Raw genomic sequence first — 19,296 nt, 5'->3', positions numbered from 1 at the left:
CATATCAGTCACGTACCGATCCTACCATGGCGTCTGTAAATTAGTTCGATGTTCGCAATAGTACCTCCTCGATACACACTTGAGCACTGTCCGGGTAATTGATAGTTTCAATGGGTCCAAACTAAAGTCCGAATATGTAAAGAAGTATATGTTCAATGATACTGTTACGGCTAGAAAAATATGGCCTCAGCAACATAGAGACGCTCCGTGCTTCAATTTTTGCATGTTTAGCTGAGACAAAGCATCTACAATTAGATTTTTGATTGTAGACGAACGTGGACTCAACAACAAAAATATTAGAACTCGAAGTAGAGCATTTTTGTCGCAATCTAGAATTCCTAGTAGATCCTGGTTATAAAAAAATTCGTTGATAACGAATAAAAGAGTGAACTGTTCATATGAGCGAGTTAAAAGTCGTTTAAAAAGTTTACAGTGGTCAGCTGTCGGATTTGCAAACTTTCACACTTCGATATAGACTCTCAGTATTAATGAAATACGCATATACCGCAGCTGTTAATAGAAGTAAGAAAATTGCAAATGAAGCGACTGCAGGTATGTGAGGGTGTTACAGTTATGTAGAAAGTGTAAAAAGTTTTTAAATGAAAGGTGAGGCGGGTGTATACAGTAACAAATACAAGCTTAAGTGGTTGAAAAATAGAATAGTAAAGCAGTAGAGAGCGACAAACACAAATGAAGTTGTTTTCGTTCATGTGGAACCTTCGGTTACATTAGTAATTTATTGACATATAAGTAGACTGCTTCCCTGTAGTAAATCAAGAATAAGCTCAAGAAAAATTATTTTCAAAATCCGTAATTCCTTTATTTAGTCTATGGATTACAGTAGTTTCAAGTTGTGAACAAACTCTTCTTGAGAACTCTAATGTAAAACTAAATAATCACTTCCGACTGTACCGAAGTGAAGAATTTCATTGATGAATATTCTGAAAATATGTCCATGATTTATTCATCTAAAACAGGATCTAACAGCGTGAGTAGTCCCTGGTACCGGGAAAACTCTGTCCTCAACACTGCCGATTTTTCTCGAATATAATTTCTGTAACTTACACATTAGTCAACGCCTGAAAGAATATTTTCTAGTCTGCACGCTTATGTGTTGATTAGCTCTACGAACATGAATGAAATAATTCGCAAACACAGGATGGTTAGTAGGAGACGTAACTAAATATAATTACTCGAATGAATGTACGGAATTAAATATAAATATGTTAAGATCCTTCAAGTATTAAAAATCCACGTTTTACGTAATTCCTATAAATGTCGTGGGAATCCATTGTTCCACTTCATAACATTTACTGCAAATATGATCCAGGCAATATTCTTCGCGTATAACATGACGTGATAACAAAGACTGGAGGAAGTAAACTGAAATCGCAATGACGCAAAACTAATTTGCATTAAATACGAGGGGAAGGCGCATAGAAAGCCTTCTGCTATGGAGGATAAGTTAGAGTTGCGCGGTAACTTTTCGAGGTCCATTTGGCAGTCCGTCTGCGAACACACATCCGAACAAGTCACCGTTGACCTCGCTAAACCGAACAAAGGGAATTTAAAAAATTGACACGAAGCTTACCATAGCAGTTCATTGGCACAACATCTGAAAATACTCTGATACACTGAGCAAACAAATTTCAAATTACTACAGGAGTTTGTTCCACCTCTTCCCGGAAAACAAAGATTTTTCATTATTTTCTTTGCACTGGCAGGTTCCAACACATGTGCGCTGTTATCAGAGTGTAGTAATTTTTGTTAGGTGTGTGTAAGTATTAAATTATTTAGATGCGAACTAACATTGTACTATGCTGGAAAAAATATATTAGGCCTAATGTTCCACTCAGCACTGTTGTTATCAAACATTTAATATCTTCGTATGTGTAATAAAAATAAAGACATACTAATGAGATGACAGATTTGGCGAGACACGTTTGGACACGGAAAAGGAAAATTTCCTTCTTACAAAAATGGGTGGAAGTATTAAGGCTTTGCAGTCTAGCACGAAATAAAAGATTACAACGTAACTTACTTAGAGAACAAGAGATAAGTTAAAAATTTGGGATGAAAATAGCGTCTGTTACCATCTTTAACCCTGAGTCTAAAGTTACTAGGAGTTCTTTGAATTACTCCGTGATACATGCAACTCTTAATTTTTATTCTATTTTTGTACTATTGCGTAATTTCGACCTTGTCCTAGGCCATTTTCAAGTACCTAGATACATTTCTTAACTGTTTGTTCATAAACATCTGCGATGGCAAATATTAGCAATTCAGTGGAAGACGTTATAACGAAGAAAATGCGCCACCTCATATATTTTATGATCAGTGAGATATCACATGTATCTACTTAACTGAAAATGGCGTAAGCCATAATAGTACAACATTACCAAAATAAAACAAGAAAGCAACACTGGCAGGCATTATGAGGCGATTAAAAAAGAGTATGTTGTATATAGGTCAGATGGGAGGAAACGTGTACAACAAGAGTACCATTTGTGTGCATATTCCATTATGCAGAAATTCTTCCTACTCGGAACACGATTGATTAGCACCAAATCAACAGTTTCTATTGCGTTGCGAATGAAGAAACATACGACACTGGTGTAATATTCTACATTATTTATTGTTTTACGAAGCTGTTTACGACTGTTACGCCACGTTAGTTACAAAGCTATGTATGCATGGCTATGAAATTGAAATTGTTGTCGGATCAAAAGATTCTAAACCTGGTGTCTCTACAATCACAGTTGGTTATCAAAACTGACAAATGTTATTGTTTGCTTTTCTACTAAAATGAGAGGAATTAGTTCAGTAGTCCTAAATCAAACATTAACAATTGTCGTCTTAGAAATCCAACTGAAATTATCTGTTGACGTATCACGTTTAAAATCTGTGACCCCACAACGTTTCAGTCACACCTGTTTATTGTACCTGACGATGGTGTAACAACCGAAAACCATTTTGTAGAATAATAACCAGTCTCGCGGTTTTTTTTTTCTTTTCTTTCATTCACATCGTATAAAGTATTCGACAAGGATCCAACGGAGCGGTCATTTAATGTTTTTAACCCCGTCAGATGGTATGCAAACATGAGGGTACTGGAAAAGTAAACCTGTAGCATTCGCTGTTGTGTGGCTAGATAAGAGCCCACGGAATTACGAGATTTCGGGCTGATTTAAAATTTCTGATGTGTTATCAGTTGGAAGATAATCGTGCGAGTTTCCTCGTGTTCGAACCTAGATGTCAGCACGGTATTGCCGCAGTAATGAGCGCAGATAAACAAAACACTCTCCACAATTCCATCCTCTTTTTTTTTTCATCTTTTCACGTGACGCCGCGGTCCCCCACTACCGCAACAGCTGCGTCCTCTCCCTCCCCCCACCCCCCCCTTTTTCCCGTTACCTCAGAGCTGGTCCACGTCCGTGCTTCTGTCGCCGTCACTCCAGCTGACCGGCCCTCGCGCCTTCTTCGTCACGCCGTGCGAAACACTCACTTGGCACCCCATAAAAATCGCTGCCGCCGTTGCCGCTGGCCTGAACACCCCCCTCCAGTCCCCACCCCACCACCGACGTCCGCTGACCCGCGACCCCCACTCCGCGGCCACACGCGCCTCCCCTCCCCTCTACCGCTAACTGGAGCGACGGAGGAACTGCAGCGGCTGGCGTTACCCCCACCACCTGCTGCCCGCGAGCGACCACGTGGTTGCTGACGCTTGAGGCGTTGGAGTGGGGAGGAGGTGGAAGGGGTGGGGGACGGGCCGGGCCGGCAATCTGGCGTCAGTGCAATAACCGCTCAACAACCGGCTCAGTAGGACTAAGGTCGTCGAGATGGTAACGTCTACGACCAGAGCCTGAGTACCTACAATACCAACACGTTTTTACCAAATATGTCTAAATAAATGGCCTCCGCGATGTGTACTCAGTGCTGAGAAATAGCGTCCAGTATTTTTAGTTTATTATTTATATATTGGTAAACTGCAGGAGTATCCAGGGCAAGGTTCCTGAATTAGTATCTCTTATTGAAGGAAATAGTGCGCATATAGTATTAGGAACGGAAAGTTGGTTAAAACCGGAAGTGAACAGTAACGAAATCCTAGACACAGAATGGAATATATACCGCAAGGATAGGATAAACGCCAATGGCGGAGGAGTATTTATAGCAGTAAAGAATTCAATAATATCCAGTGAAGTTATTAGCGAATGCGAATGTGAAATAATCTGGGTTAAGTTAAGTATCAAAGGTGGGTCAGACATGATAGTCGGATGCTTCTATAGACCACCTGCATCAGCAACCGTAGTAGTTGAGCGCCTCAGAGAGAACCTGCAGAACGTCGTGAAGAAGTTTCGTGATCATACTATTGTAATAGGGGGAGACTTCAATCTACCAGGTATAGAATGGGATAGTCACACAATCAGAACTGGAGCCAGGGACAGAGACTCTTGTGACATTATCCTGACTGCCTTGTCCGAGAATTACTTCGAGCAGATAGTTAGAGAACCAACTCGTGAAGCTAACGTTTTAGACCTCATAGCAACAAATAGACCGGAACTTTTCGACTCCGTGAATGTAGAAGAGGGTATCAGTGATCATAAGTCAGTGGTTGCATCAATGACTACAAGTGTAATAAGAAATGCCAAGAAAGGAAGGAAAATATATTTGCTTAACAAGAGTGATAGGGCACAAATCGCAGAATATCTGAGTGACCACCATCAAACGTTCATTTCTGAGGAAGAGGATGTGGAACAAAAATGGAAAAAATTCAGAAACATCGTCCAGTACGCCTTAGATAAGTTCGTACCGACTAAGGTCCAAAGCGAGGGGAAAGATCCACCGTGGTATAACAATCATGTACGAAAGGTACTACGGAAACAAAGAAAGCTTCATCATAGGTTTAAGAGTAGTCGAATCATAGCTGATAAGGAAAAGCTGAACGAAGCGAAAAAGAGCGTAAAGAGAGCAATGAGAGAAGCATTCAACGAATTCGAACATAAAACATTGGCAAACAATCTAAACAAGAACCCTAAAAAGTTTTGGTCATATGTAAAATCGGTAAGCGGATCTAAATCCCCTATTCAGTCACTCGTTGACCACGATGGCACCGAAACAGAGGACGACCGAAGAAAGGCAGAAATACTGAATTCAGTGTTCCGAAACTGTTTCACTGCGGAAAATCGTAACACGGTCCCTGACTTCAGCCGTCGCACGGACGCCAAAATGGAAAATATTGAAATAAACGATATCGGAATTGAAAAACAACTGCTATCACTTAGTAGCGGAAAAGCATCCGGACCAGACGAGATACCCTTAAGATTCTACAGTGATTATGCTAAAGAACTTGCCCCCTTTCTATCAGCAATTTATCGTAGATCGCTGGAAGAACGTAAAGTACCTAGCGACTGGAAGAAAGCGCAGGTCGTTCCCATTTTCAAGAAGGGTCATAAATCAGATGCGAATAATTATAGGCCTATTTCGCTTACGTCAATCTGTTGTAGAATAATGGAACATGTTTTGTGTTCTCGTATTATGACGTTCTTAGATAATACAAATCTCCTTCATCATAACCAACATGGATTCCGCAAACAGAGATCATGTGAAACTCAGCTCGCCCTATTTGCCCAAGAAATTCACAGTGCCGTAGACACTGGCGAGCAGATTGATGCCGTATTCCTGGACTTCAGGAAGGCATTTGATACGGTTCCGCACTTACGTTTAGTGAAAAAAATACGAGCTTACGGAATATCGGACCAGGTTTGTGATTGGATTCAGGATTTCCTAGAAGAAAGAACACAACATGTCATTCTTAACGGTTCAAAATCTGCAGATGTAGAGGTAATTTCGGGAGTACCGCAGGGAAGCGTGATAGGACCTTTATTGTTTACAATATACATAAATGACTTAGTTGACAACATCGGTAGCTCCGTGAGGCTATTTGCAGATGACACGGTTGTCTACAAGAAAGTAGCAACATCAGAAGACTCGTACGTACTCCAGGAGGACCTGCAGAGGATTAATGCATGGTGCGACAGCTGGCAGCTTTCCCTAAACGTAGATAAATGTAATATAATGCGCATACATAGGGGCAGAAATCCATTCCAGTACGATTATGCCATAGGTGGTAAATCATTGGAAGCGGTAACGACCGTAAAATACTTAGGAGTTACTATCCGGAGCGATCTGAAGTGGAATGATCACATAAAACAAATAGTGGGAAAAGCAGGCGCCAGGTTGAGATTCATAGGAAGAATTCTAAGAAAATGTGACTCATCGACGAAAGAAGTAGCTTACAAAACGCTTGTTCGTCCGATTCTTGAGTATTGCTCATCAGTATGGGACCCTTACCAGGTTGGATTAATAGAAGAGATAGACATGATCCAGCGAAAAGCAGCGCGATTCGTCATGGGGACATTTAGTCAGCGCGAGAGCGTTACGGAGATGCTGAACAAGCTCCAGTGGCGGACACTTCAAGAAAGGCGTTACGCAATACGGAGAGGTTTATTATCGAAATTACGAGAGAGCACATTCCGGGAAGAGATGGGCAACATATTACTACCGCCCACATATATCTCGCGTAATGATCACAACGAAAAGATCCGAGAAATTAGAGCAAATACGGAGACTTACAAGCAATCGTTCTTCCCACGCACAATTCGTGAATGGAACAGGGAAGGGGGGATCAGATAGTGGTACAATAAGTACCCTCCGCCACACACCGTAAGGTGGCTCGCGGAGTATAGATGTAGATGTAGATTGGCGTGCAGCATTACATTACAAATCACATTAATGAAGATAAACTAAGATTAATATTCAGTAAGAAACTAATAGGTCACGAATATAATTAATTAGACTATCGATCGTATTCAGAACGTCTTCAGGTGTTGCGTGTAGGCTCTTTGTGAACATGTCTGCATAGCTGTAGTCGGACTAACCCTGTAGTATTCACGCCGCGATCCGTACCATTAGTAGTGCTCTTTATTCGCACGAAGTAATGGCCGCTATCGACAGGGGATCTCAAGTTGATTCCGTATTTCTAGATTTCCGGAAAGTATTTGACACCGTTCCTCACGACCGACTTCTAATCAAGCTGCGGGCCTATGGGGTATCGTCTCAGTTCTGCGACTGGATTCGTGATTTCCTGTCAGGAAGGTCGCAGTTCGTAGTAATAGGCGGCAAATCATCGAGTAAAACTGAAGTGATATCAGGTGTTCCCCAGGGAAGCGTCCTGGGACCTCTGCTGTTCCTGATCTATATAAATGACCTGGGTGACAATCTGAGCAGTTCTCTTAGGTTGTTCGCAGATGATGCTGTAATTTACCGTCTAGTAAGGTCATCCGAAGACCAGTATCAGTTGCAAAGCGATTTAGAAAAGATTGCTGTATGGTGTGGCAGGTAGCAGTTGACGCTAAATAACGAAAAGTGTGAGGTGATCCACATGAGTTCCAAAAGAAATCCGTTTGAATTCGATTACTCGATAAATAGTACAATCCTCAAGGCTGTAAATTCAACTAAGTACCTGGGTATTAAAATTACGAACAACTTCAGTTGGAAAGACCACATAGATAATATTGTGGGGAAGGCGAGTCAAAGGTTGCGTTTCATTGGCAGGACACTTAGAAGATGCAACAAGTCCACTAAAGAGACGGCTTACACTACACTCGTTCGTCCTGTGTTAGAATATTGCTGCGCGGTGTGGGATCCTTACCAGGTGGGATTGACGGAGGACATCGAAAGGGTGCAAAAAAGAGCAGCTCGTTTTGTATTGTCACGTAATAGGGGAGAGAGTGTGGCAGATATGATACGCGAGCTGGGATGGAAGTCATTAAAGCAAAGACGTTTTTCGCCGCGGCGAGATCTATTTACAAAATTTCAGTCACCAACTTTCTCTTCCGAATGCGAAAATATTTTGTTGATCCCAACCTACATAGGTAGGAATGATCATCAAAATAAAATAAGAGAAATCAGAGCTCGAACAGAAAGGTTTAGATGTTCGTTTTTACCGCGCGCTGTTCGGGAGTGGAATGGTAGAGAGATAGTATGATTGTGGTTCGATGAACCCTCTGCCAAGCACTTAAATGCGAGTTGCAGAGTAATCATGTAGATGTAGATATAGATGTAGATGTATTCACTGCAGGTGGTCAGTCTGCACGGAGAAAAAATTAGATTTATAAGTAAAATTGTGAATATATAATTTACTGTGTTCGAATTTTAATAGCAGCTCGGACGTCCATGAGTTCTGAAACAAGCTGATAAAACAACAGGCGTAGAATATCTCTTCGTCCGGTGCAGCTGTTTGGGTTGTCAGCAGCATGAATTACTGAAGCAGTGATACCTACAGCATTCAGTAGGGAACAAAATATGATTAAAGGCAACCAGTGTGTGTTGCGCAGTTGCAGACAGCATACAACTGCCACACGTGTCTATATCTCCTTTCGTCTTCTTGGACATAACTGTCATTTTTACTTTGTCCGTCTCTTCATAAACACTGTCAACATGGTAATGATTGAATACAACACATTTTTGCCTTTCATAAGAAAATATGGTGAAACAGTACAAGGCTTTCTGAGGGCAATTTCAAACGCTTTCGACGTTTACTCGGCTTCGTGAATTCTATTGGCAGTTCCATTCCGCAAAAATATATAAATGTAACAATTAAATGACGTGACGCTAACAAAACAATGTAACTTGGTTCAAATGGCTCTGAGCACTATGGGACTTACCATCTGTGGTCATCAGTCCCCTAGAACTTAGTACTACTTAAACCTAACTAACATAAGGACATTACACACATCCATGCCCGAGGCAGGATTCGAACCTGCGACCGCAGCGGTCACGCGGTTCCAGACTGAAGCGCCTAGAACCGCACGGCCACACCGACCGGCAAACAATGTAACTAACCGAAAGTAAACACCGCACTAATAACATACCCCTTAATAAGAATAAATATGGCTGTAATGGCTTCCCTTTTGCTGTTTCTCTAAAAGTCAATAATGCAAATTATATTGAACGCCGCTACTCGCGCGAATCTCTCAATCAGCAATTCTTGACTATTTTACATGCATTGCTCTTGTCAAAATGAAATATAGGTGTAATGTAACGCTGCTGATATTAGGAAGGTGCTCGAGTGATGTGATTCCCAGTACCAAAGGGATGAGAAGGAAGGGAAAACATACATTCTTCCGGACTATCAATCCACGTGCGACTGCTGCAGGGTACTTCATGGTTGACGCCTGTCACTCGTCGCTACAGCGTTGCCACACTCGCTGCCGGCTGTCGCTGGGTTGGTTGTAGGCGACACACAAACACGACGAGACACTACACAAATGCTGTTAACGTGTAATTCTGAGCAATGTTGGAAGCGGCCGCAGCGAGGTACGACAGAAATGCAAAATGCTCTGTCGATTTTAAAAGTTACCAGTGACTCAACTGCTGCAAATGACGGGTTTTGTAGTCCTGAATTTGTCATCTCCTAACCTAACCACAACCTCGTGACGTGCGATGTATCCGAGGAAACGGCGATCAACAATCTGCGGCAGAACTAAAATCACGATTTTTAAGGGTAACCTCTATCAGCAAACTCAAGACAGAAGAATTTCATAGTATGTTTGTTTGCCTAGCCATCGTCCACAGCAAAATTTCAGTTTCGGCGGTAAAAGTAAATTGCAATTTTTGGCTTTCATGGGTTACTTGAAACTATCCTCACAACAGCTACACGGGATGCCGCGTTAGCAACCGAAGAGCATTGCTGGTTGACACAGGGTTGCTTATTATTGGTGACAGAAGCAGATTCCGAACAAAAAAGAATGATAAGAAGAGAAATAGGGGAAAATAAAAAAAACAGAAAATTTTTGTACGTGGCTGCGCGTTCAGAGACCGCGAATAGTTATAATTGTGAAAAAAACAGTACGACGATGAAAATGGCGCGGCAAAGTATCAGAAATAAAACAAAGTTTCTTTCAAACCATTCAAGTGAATAAAAATGATAATCAAAATCTTTTCATTAGTTTTGTAAATATAAAACGTTTCACTGCGTTTGACAAGATTCGAACCTTTGACTTTCTATAAGTCACGCTGGTACACTAACCACTATGCTACACCATTACACTACAAAAAGTTATTGTATTTACGACTTTGGTGTCCCAGCCGCAACGATTAACTGACAGCGTTAAAAAATCGGCTTCACGCAATGTCATTCGAAGCGTCTGTAATGTAAGCCGATATCCCTGACTGTATAAATGACGCTGAATTGCATCTTGTGTGGAAGGATCCAGCAGTGGTTAGTTAGTGCTGTGTAAGAAACGTGTGTATTTCGTTAGTATCGTTGTGTGTGTGTGTGTGTGTGTGTGTGTGTGTGTGTGTGTGTGTGTGTGTGCGCGCGCGCGCGCGCGTTTGTATGTGTGTGTGTGTGGGGGGGTTGTTTTCGGTGTGGTATTATGCGTGTCGAAATACTAAATAAAAGGCCACAACTAAGATGATTCCAGACCCAAACACATCAACAAAGAAAGCCGGACAACGAACTGGAAGTGAATTGGCCAACTGTTACGGCAGTTCGGCAACGACGAAAGGTTCGGGCGTGACGCTGAGCGCTCTGACTGGAGAAAACCAGCTATGGAGTAATTTCAGTCGGACTATAGATGCTGGTTTGTGTGCGTTTCTGCTCCGCAGTCGGACTTCGGAGATGTGTTTAGTGTCCATTTATGAAAGCAGCCCACATCTTTGCCACGGTTGTTTCTAATTCGGCTGAGAATTATCCAGGATTTTCTTGGCGGGGGGAGTGGGGGTGGGTGGGGTGGGAGGGGGTGGCAGTCGGTCAGAGATGCTTCGGAATTTTGAGATATCTGCCGTTACAGTACCTTCCCACGGTTTCTTCTAGTATTGCACAATATCTGTCGAAATTTTTTAAGCATATTGTTTCCGCAAATGATGATTTTTTGGAGCGGAGTCGTTTAGTATTTATATAATCAGAGGGTGATTGGAAAGGAAGCTGTTGCCGGCCGCGGTGGTCTCGCGGTTAAGGCGCTCAGTCCGGAACCGTGCGACTGCTACGGTCGCAGGTTCGAATCCTGCCTCGGGCATGGCTGTGTGTGATGTTCTTAGGTTAGTTAGGTTTAAGTAGTTATAAGTTCTAGGAGACTGATGACCACAGATGTTAAATCCCATAGTGTTCAGAGCCAGGAAGCTGTTGAATTTTACTGTATTCAAACATCTTCAACATTTCGCGGCCCTGTCAGCAACTGTATAAATGTTAATTTTAATAATCAACAGCCTCATCTGCACAGTTTACCTAGAATTTACCTAGGTTTCAGTTGGGATAACCCAACCTTCTTCAGAATAACAGTAAGTACCGTTTGTCCACAGTCCCGACTAAAACCTAGGTAAATTGTAGGTAAACGGTGCAACTGAGGCTGTTGGTTATTAGAACTAAAATTTACTGTATTCTCCAAGAAGTGCTTGGTGTCCTTGCAGTTGTGGTGGAGGTACATGACTTAGATCTGGTAGCCAGGAGGGAGTACTCTTAAATCGTGCCCAAAAGCATTCGCGTTTTGTGATTTAGTTCGAGATCTGATTTCTTAATGTGAGGGCTGTTTAGTCATATGGAGAAGCACTATTCTGTTGGTGAATAAACGAGAGCTGAAACTGTTGCTTATAACGTAGATGTAGCAGGGTCCCGTGTAACCACACGTGGCTTCTGTATGATATTACTATTAGTACGGAATTTTGCTACTGTCGTTGTCGGGTTTCATTATAGCTTAACATTGTAACTAATTTAAGTCCTGGGTAATTAGGACTTTCATTGTGATAGAATTCCTTTCCATAATATCATCTTCTACGTTTCATGTTTTCAAGTTTATTGTTCTCGTGAAAGCGTGAAACCTCCGACGAAGTTGAAATAGCCTGGAGCTTCCATTTACGGAAAAGTTAGCCGTTGCAACCAGATCATTTGTTACAACATTCCTTAATTTCCTTGCGTCGTGTAGCTAGTGCCCGGTCACCAGCAAACCCAGATTTCCGAGGTGTTGTTTTAAGCATATCAGTAATGTACATCCTAAAGGGCAGAGGAACTAAGAGATGGCCTTGAGGAAGACCATAATTCAGTTTCACCTGCTTGTTCCATGTATTGCCAATAATCACTTGGAATGTTCTGTCGCTGTCATACTACACGTCATAAAACAAAAGAATTTACGTATCAATCATTATTTCCACACGATGTCAGGTGCTGCGGTTAAATCTAGAAAAACCACATCGAGAGCTGAAGCAAAATCTTTTGTAGTACACTTCAAAATGACTCAATCGCCGAAATTACAATAGTGAAATAAATAATTTCTGCAGCCAACTGCGAATATTCTTTTCTTTAAAAAAAATTACACTTATTTTCGAACTGTAACCGGAGGTGGAGTAGGTAGATATTTTGCTTCACTTCGTGGGTTAGACTTAATCCAGTTACATCTTCACTGAAGCCATGTGTTTCTAAATCGACCAATATCTCTCTTACCAGTTGGTTTAAAATTGATCCCTTGTTTAATTATTCTGTCTTTCCCTCACTCAGATTATGCGTATTCTTCACTCCGTCTGTCTTTTGCCGCTTCTTATCTCACAGAATTGTAGTGTATTTGTCCTCTGAGGGTAGTATATCTGTGTAGTTGTATGTATTAGCGTTTTCATAACAGGAATACCTTCTCTGTTTACAAATCGGATAGTTTGATGTCTCAGAATTTCGGTCACGTCTGACAGCTGAACTTGTGAAACATCGGCCTCCGCAATTCTTTTGAAATTGGGGAGGCAGAGACGAACAGTTAGCTCTGCCAAATAAATCCGACGCATTTGTTGCCGGGAGGTATATATTTACAGGCGATTTCCCGTGCCTGCTTCAGTGAATGTGAGATTTATAGCCAAACGTCATCTGTTAAAGCAACGTTCGTATTGAAATGTTTGAACAGTTACTGGTGTATACAATGTATTCGTGCTCTTCACTCAACACCGTACATCGGTCAATCACTTCCAACAGCCGTTTCGCTGATGTGCTGAAAACACGTCAAACTTGCTATTAATAAATACTGAGTTTAAAAGCTTAAAGCCCCTTTGTGTGGTTTATTATACTGGACAAAAATGATAGTTCTTTTATAAAAATATGTTAACTCCGACGTAAGCAACCGTTTCATAAATAGTGGATGGCTTCACGTATAACTTAGTTGGCCGATTTGATAGAGTATATGTGTATCTTCTAATAAGATATCGCGAAAAACCTAATGCAATGTGAAGTCCCACGGTAGTTTAGCGCGAAAAATTGAGGCTGTGTAATAAGTACGTAATTTATTTTCGTTCTTAACATATTTTCGTTTTATAAAATCACCGCTAGGGAAGTCTCCATTAGTTAAAACTAATGTTGATACTTCAGGTGATCGACAGCACCTAATGAAAATATACTTTCGTTTTCCGATAGGAAAAGCACATGAGTCTGGATGGTATCAAAACTGAAAGTTACTTAGAAGTGAGATTGTTGTAATCCTGCTAGAAGAATGACAAGTGAACAAAAGCTGAGTTGTAGTACGGAATTCAGCTGTTGTTATCGTGTTTATATGCGCGGGAAATAGCAAGGAACATGCGCATTTTAAACCTTCGAGGAGCGTATAGCACAAGAAAATGCAGTGAGGTATTTAAGAAATGGTTAATATCCGTTAACGTAAATATCCGGCCGCTGTGACCGAACGGTTCTAGGCGCTTCAGTCCGGAACCGCGCTGCTGCTGTGGTCGCAAGTTCGAATCCTGCTTCGGGCATGGATGTGTGTGATGTCCTTAGGTTACTTAGGTTTAAGTAGCTCTAGCCTAGCGGACTGATGACCTCAGATGTTAATTCCCATAGCGCTTAGAGCCATTTGAACCATTTTAGACGTAAATGTGGTTTCTCAATATGGGTGCAGTGCTTGAACATTCTCTGCGACATATACTTTACTGAATGGACACAGAATACTTCATAATCGTGGGAGACCGTGTTCTAACAAGCGCGACTGAAAGGAGGCTGGAATTCTGTGTTGTCAGCAGAACTCAGCAGCTTCGAAGGTGAGCTAGTCACACTGGCTGTCGCGCGAGTAACAAATCCATCAGGGAAGTTTCAGTCCTTCTAACGCAGCTCGTCCAATGTTGGTGATGTGATCGATATGAGCAAACGCGCATCACAGTAAAAAGGAAACCAGAGCTCATGTACAGCAAATAGGCGCCGTCGAGCGTTCCAGAGGGTGGCTGTAAAAAGAATAGTTGGGTTCGGCAAATACATTATCAGCCACCATCTGTAGCGCCAGTAGTGAAGTAGGGAGCAGCTTATACAGGGTGGTCCATTGATAGTGACCGGGCCAAATATCACACGAAATAAGCCTCAAACGAAAAAACTACAAAGAACGAAACTCGTCTAGCTTGAGGGGGCCGGCCGGAGTGGCCGAGCGGTTCTAGGCGCTACAGTCTGGAACCGCGCGACCGCTACGGTAGCAGGTTCGAATCCTGCCTCGGGCATGGATGTGTGTGATGTCCTTAGGTTAGTTAGGTTTAAATAGTTCTAAGTTCTAGGGGACTGATGACCTCAGCAGTTAAGTCCCATAGTGCTCAGAGCCATTTGAACCATTTTTTAGCTTGAAGGAGGAAACCAGATGGTGCTATGGTTAGCCTGTTAGATGGCGCTGCCATACGTCAGACGGATATCAACTGCGTTTTTTTTTTAAATAGGAACCCCCATTTTTATTACATATTTGTGTAGTACGTAACCGATCGATATTTGCGTTTAAAATAAAAGCAGCTGATGACCAAACATGCATTTTATACATTAATTGTAAACTGTCTTTTCTAAAGGTGGTTGGTCCACAGAAGATGTATTACTGTAGAGCTTAGCCTTCACTTTCACCGTACACAAACTGCTGCTCCAGTTTCTGAGCTGCCAGTGTTTGTTCGTACCCAAGAAAGGAAAAGCTTCTGGAAGCCTCCCTCAGAGAACTTCAGTTTTGATTCCGGAGAAATACAGGTACACGCCAGGCAATACTGACTGTACGACCCGTCTTAAAAGAGACCCAAGAAAAGCTAACCTACGTTTAGAGGACGTGCAGGTAAAAGGAAAACTTCTGACAGTATCGCCTGGAACAGATTTTTATAAATTCTGAAAGTACAATGATAAATGTACAGAAAGCGAAAGGCAATTTACTGCTTGCACAGGAAGCAAATCGCAATGATGAGAGTCGAAGCATATGAAAGGGGAGCAGTGATTGAGAAAGAAGTGAGAAAAGGTTGTACCCTACCCCAATGTTTTTCAATCTGCAAAGTGAGCAAGCAGTTAAGGAAACCAAAGAGAATACTAGAAAGGGGACTGAAATTCAGGGAAACGAAATGGTGGTTTGGCGTCAGGAATTTGTAAGATTCGCAACCTGCAATCTGTGTGTGAATTTGTGAGTTACCGTATTTCAACTGTCTGTGTATCGCACTCTCGTCCGTTTCCGTAGCTGATTGTACAACGCTGCTGACTGCCATCCGGAGGAACCGTATTCGATTCCAGATACTGCCAAGGAATTTTCCTTCGTGGTAGGACCGGGACGGCCCGCATTCAGCGTTGTGATGCAAACTAGGAGCTACTTGGGCGAAAAGTAGCGTCTCCCGGTCACAAAAACTGACAACGGCCTGGAGAGTACTTTGCTGAGCTGAACTGAGCTGAGCGTCATCTTGTGACGTAATTGGTGAAGGATGACTTGGCGGTTGGTCGGTACCGATGGGCCCGCCAGGGTCTGTGTACAGAATAGGTCCTTTGATAAAATATCGATATGTCGATATATACTACAAAATAAAATGTCGATATGTATTGGCGATATCTTTTGCACTGAAACACCGATATCGAAATTCCAATATCGAGAGCCGTTATTTTTATTTAACAGTTTTTCGCAGTTTTCGGTAAATATTTCGAACTGTTCTTTTGACATTGCAGTAGATCATTATTTTACTTTCGCTATGTGAAGGAGTTTTACTACTTTTTGAGCTTCCACCAAGTCCACACGTCCAGTCTTTCTCTTTGACTGCGTGAAGGCACTACAGATGGCGCAAAGAAATAGTCCGACTGCAATTGGGGGAAGGGGGGAGGGGAGGCGATGTGAATGGAATAACAAGAAATCCGATGTGAAGAAATAGCGCACCAGTTTCGTTAAAAAACCATTTTTAACGTAACAAGTGTGCTATTTCTGCACACCGACATTCTTTAGAAACAGTTGTTGAAACTGATGAACGAAAATCTAAATGACATGATTGGTCTTTGTGGTGGGCAAAGACATGTGAGGGGAAATGCTGACGTAATCGGCGCTCGGCGCTAGCAACAGTAATTTCGATTACCTTCTAGCCCGATTCTAGACGCTACAGTCTGGAAACGCGCCACCGCTACGGTCGCAGGTTCGAATCCTGCCTCGAGCATGGATGCGTGTGATGCCCTAGGGTAAGTTAGGTTTAAGTAGTTCTAAGTTCTAGGGGAGTGATTACCTCAGAAATTAAGTCCCATAGTTCTCAGAGCCATTTTAACCGTATTTTCATAGCAAGCGCAGACATAACAACTACTTCACCACAAGATCATTATTGTGACCATCTGCTTACTAGTGTGTTCATCCAGCTTTAGAACACAATGGCTCAGAGACAATTGAACCATTTTTTTATTAGCTTCACCACGTAATTTTGACACTGCAGCTGCTAGGTCGCTGGCGTTGACAGAAATGGAAAAAACCGGGGAAGTCGACATGAAGTATTCCGGACAAATGCGATATATGACTAAACCGATCGACGGACCCATCGGGAACCGTTTATTGTGGGCCACTTACATGCAGCTACCATCTTTAGCGAAGTGGTTATCGCCAAGCATGAACGTGCATAGTTTTCTTTTCAATTCTTGCTGTAAGGGAGCGAGTCAGGCCACTAGCCTGTTGATGCACCCGAATATCTAATAATAAATCAATGCTTAAATATACAGCTCTAAAACCGGCAGTTCATTTACGATGTGCAGCAGTTATTTTTATAGACAGGTATGTCGATATTTCTTCCGTCGATATATCGTTACTTTCTCACGGTATATCGAGACATGATAATGATATGCCACCTAAAATCGATACTTAGGATTTCTGATATTTTTTAAAATATCAACAGGCCTGCCCTTCATACCATGTCCAGTGACGCCATTGGCGGAGAATTACACGGCGGCTGGCCGGTACCGATGTGGCTGCCAGGCTCTGTGTATAGAATTATCATACTTTCTGACGCGACATTTGAGGACTAGTCCAGCATCTGCCCGATCGAGGGAGAGGAAACTCCCAAAAACCGTCTAAGGTCGAAATACAGAGTGATTCAAAAAGAATACCACAACTTTAGGAATTTAAAACTCTGCAACGACAAAAGGCAGAGCTAAGCACTATCTGTCGGCGAATTAAGGGAGCTATAAAGTTTCATTTAGTTGTACATTTGTTCGCTTGAGGCGCTGTTGACTAGGCGTCAGCGTCAGTTGATGCTAAGATGGCGACCGCTCAACAGAAAGCTTTTTGTGTTATTGAGAACGGCAGAAGTGAATCGACGACAGTTGTTCAGCGTGCATTTCGAACGAAGTATGGTGTTAAACCTTCTGATAGTGGTGTATTAAACGTTGGTATAAACAGTTTACAGAGAATGGGTGTCTGTGCAAAGGGAAAAGTTCTGGACGGCCGAGAACGAGTGATGAAAATGTAGCACGCATCCAGCAAGCATTTGTTCGCAGCCCAGGAAAATCGACTCGCAGAGCTAGCAGAGAGCTGCAAATTCCACAATCAACTGTGTGGAGAGTCTTACGAAAAAGGTTAGTTATGAAACCTTATCGTCTGAAATTGGTTCAAGCACTGTCTGCAGCTGATAAGATTAAAAGAATCGATGTCTGTGATTTTATCCTTGCTCAAATGGAAACAGATGAATCTCTCGTTTCAAAGATTGTGTTTAGTGATGAAGCAACTTTCCACACTAACGGGAAAGTCAACCGTCACAATGTCTGTATATGGGGCACTGAGAATCCGCGGGAAACAACTCAGTATGAACGTGACTCGCCTAAGGTGAACATTTTCTGTGCCATTTCAGCCAATAAAGTTTTTGGTCCCTTTTTCTTCGAAGGTGCTACTGTAACTGGACTACAGTATCTGGAGATGTTAGAGAATTGGCTGTTCCCTCAGCTCGAACAAGAAGCACAACAATTCATATTTCAGCAGGATGGAGCGTCACCACATTGGCACTTATCTGTCCGTAACTACCTGAACGTCAACTACCCGAGGCGATGGATCGGCCGCCAGGCAGCCCGTGACAGAGCACTTCATCACTGGCCTCCAAGAAGCCCTGATCTTACCCCCTGCGATTTTTTCTTATGGGGGGTATGTTAAGGATATGGTGTTTCGGCCACCTCTCCCAGCCACCATTGATGATTTGAAACGAGAAATAACAGCAGCTATCCAAACTGTTACGCCTGATATGCTACAGAGAGTGTGGAACGAGTTGGAGTATCGGGTTGATATTGCTCGAGTGTCTGGAGGGGCCATATTGAACATCTCTGAACTAGTTTTTGAGTGAAAAAAAAACCTTTTTAAATACTCTTTGTAATGATGTATAACAGAAGGTTATATTATGTTTCTTTCATCAAATATACATTTTTAAAGTTGTGGTATTCTTTTTGAATCACCCTGTATTATCCTTAACAACGACGATACGATGGTTCAATGATCTGTATCGATATTGAAACATCGACGTTACAGCTCGCAACAGCGATATTTTGAAAGTAATGATGACTATCGAACATCCCTAGGGGAGGCACCAGATATTAACACACAAGTAGCTGGTGGCGTTTCGCCGGGAAGGCCCACCTCCTCTTCAGGAAGAAGACGTCACGGCGACCGCCAGCTGATAGGCTGCGCTTTGCGCGATCTGTTGGCCCGCCAGCTCTCTATTTACCGCGCTGAGTAATGGCGCGACCGCAGAAATTATTTATTACAGGACGGTAGATGCCGCTGCCGCCGGTGCAGCACGCCGCTGCCTGAGTAATCGCACAGCGCGAAACTTAACCCCCCACCACGGGTGTGCTCTTTCCACTCGCCCACCGTGCTACGTACCACCAAATAACGTATTTGTCGGTGCCACGCACGCTACTGTGTTCGGAGGCCAGACCGTGGAGAGACAGGTACTGCTTCACCTGTGAAACCGCCAGCGGCAGGCGTGCAATAACGGCTTGTGTCAGTGTGATACCGGATAACGTGGGAGGCGAGCAACGGGCTATTTAAT

The sequence above is a fragment of the Schistocerca americana genome, chromosome 10, assembly GCF_021461395.2.
Source record: "Schistocerca americana isolate TAMUIC-IGC-003095 chromosome 10, iqSchAmer2.1, whole genome shotgun sequence".
NCBI lineage: Eukaryota > Metazoa > Arthropoda > Insecta > Orthoptera > Acrididae > Schistocerca > Schistocerca americana.
The sequence above is the reverse complement of the archived record's forward strand: the minus strand, read 5'-3'. Positions refer to the sequence as shown.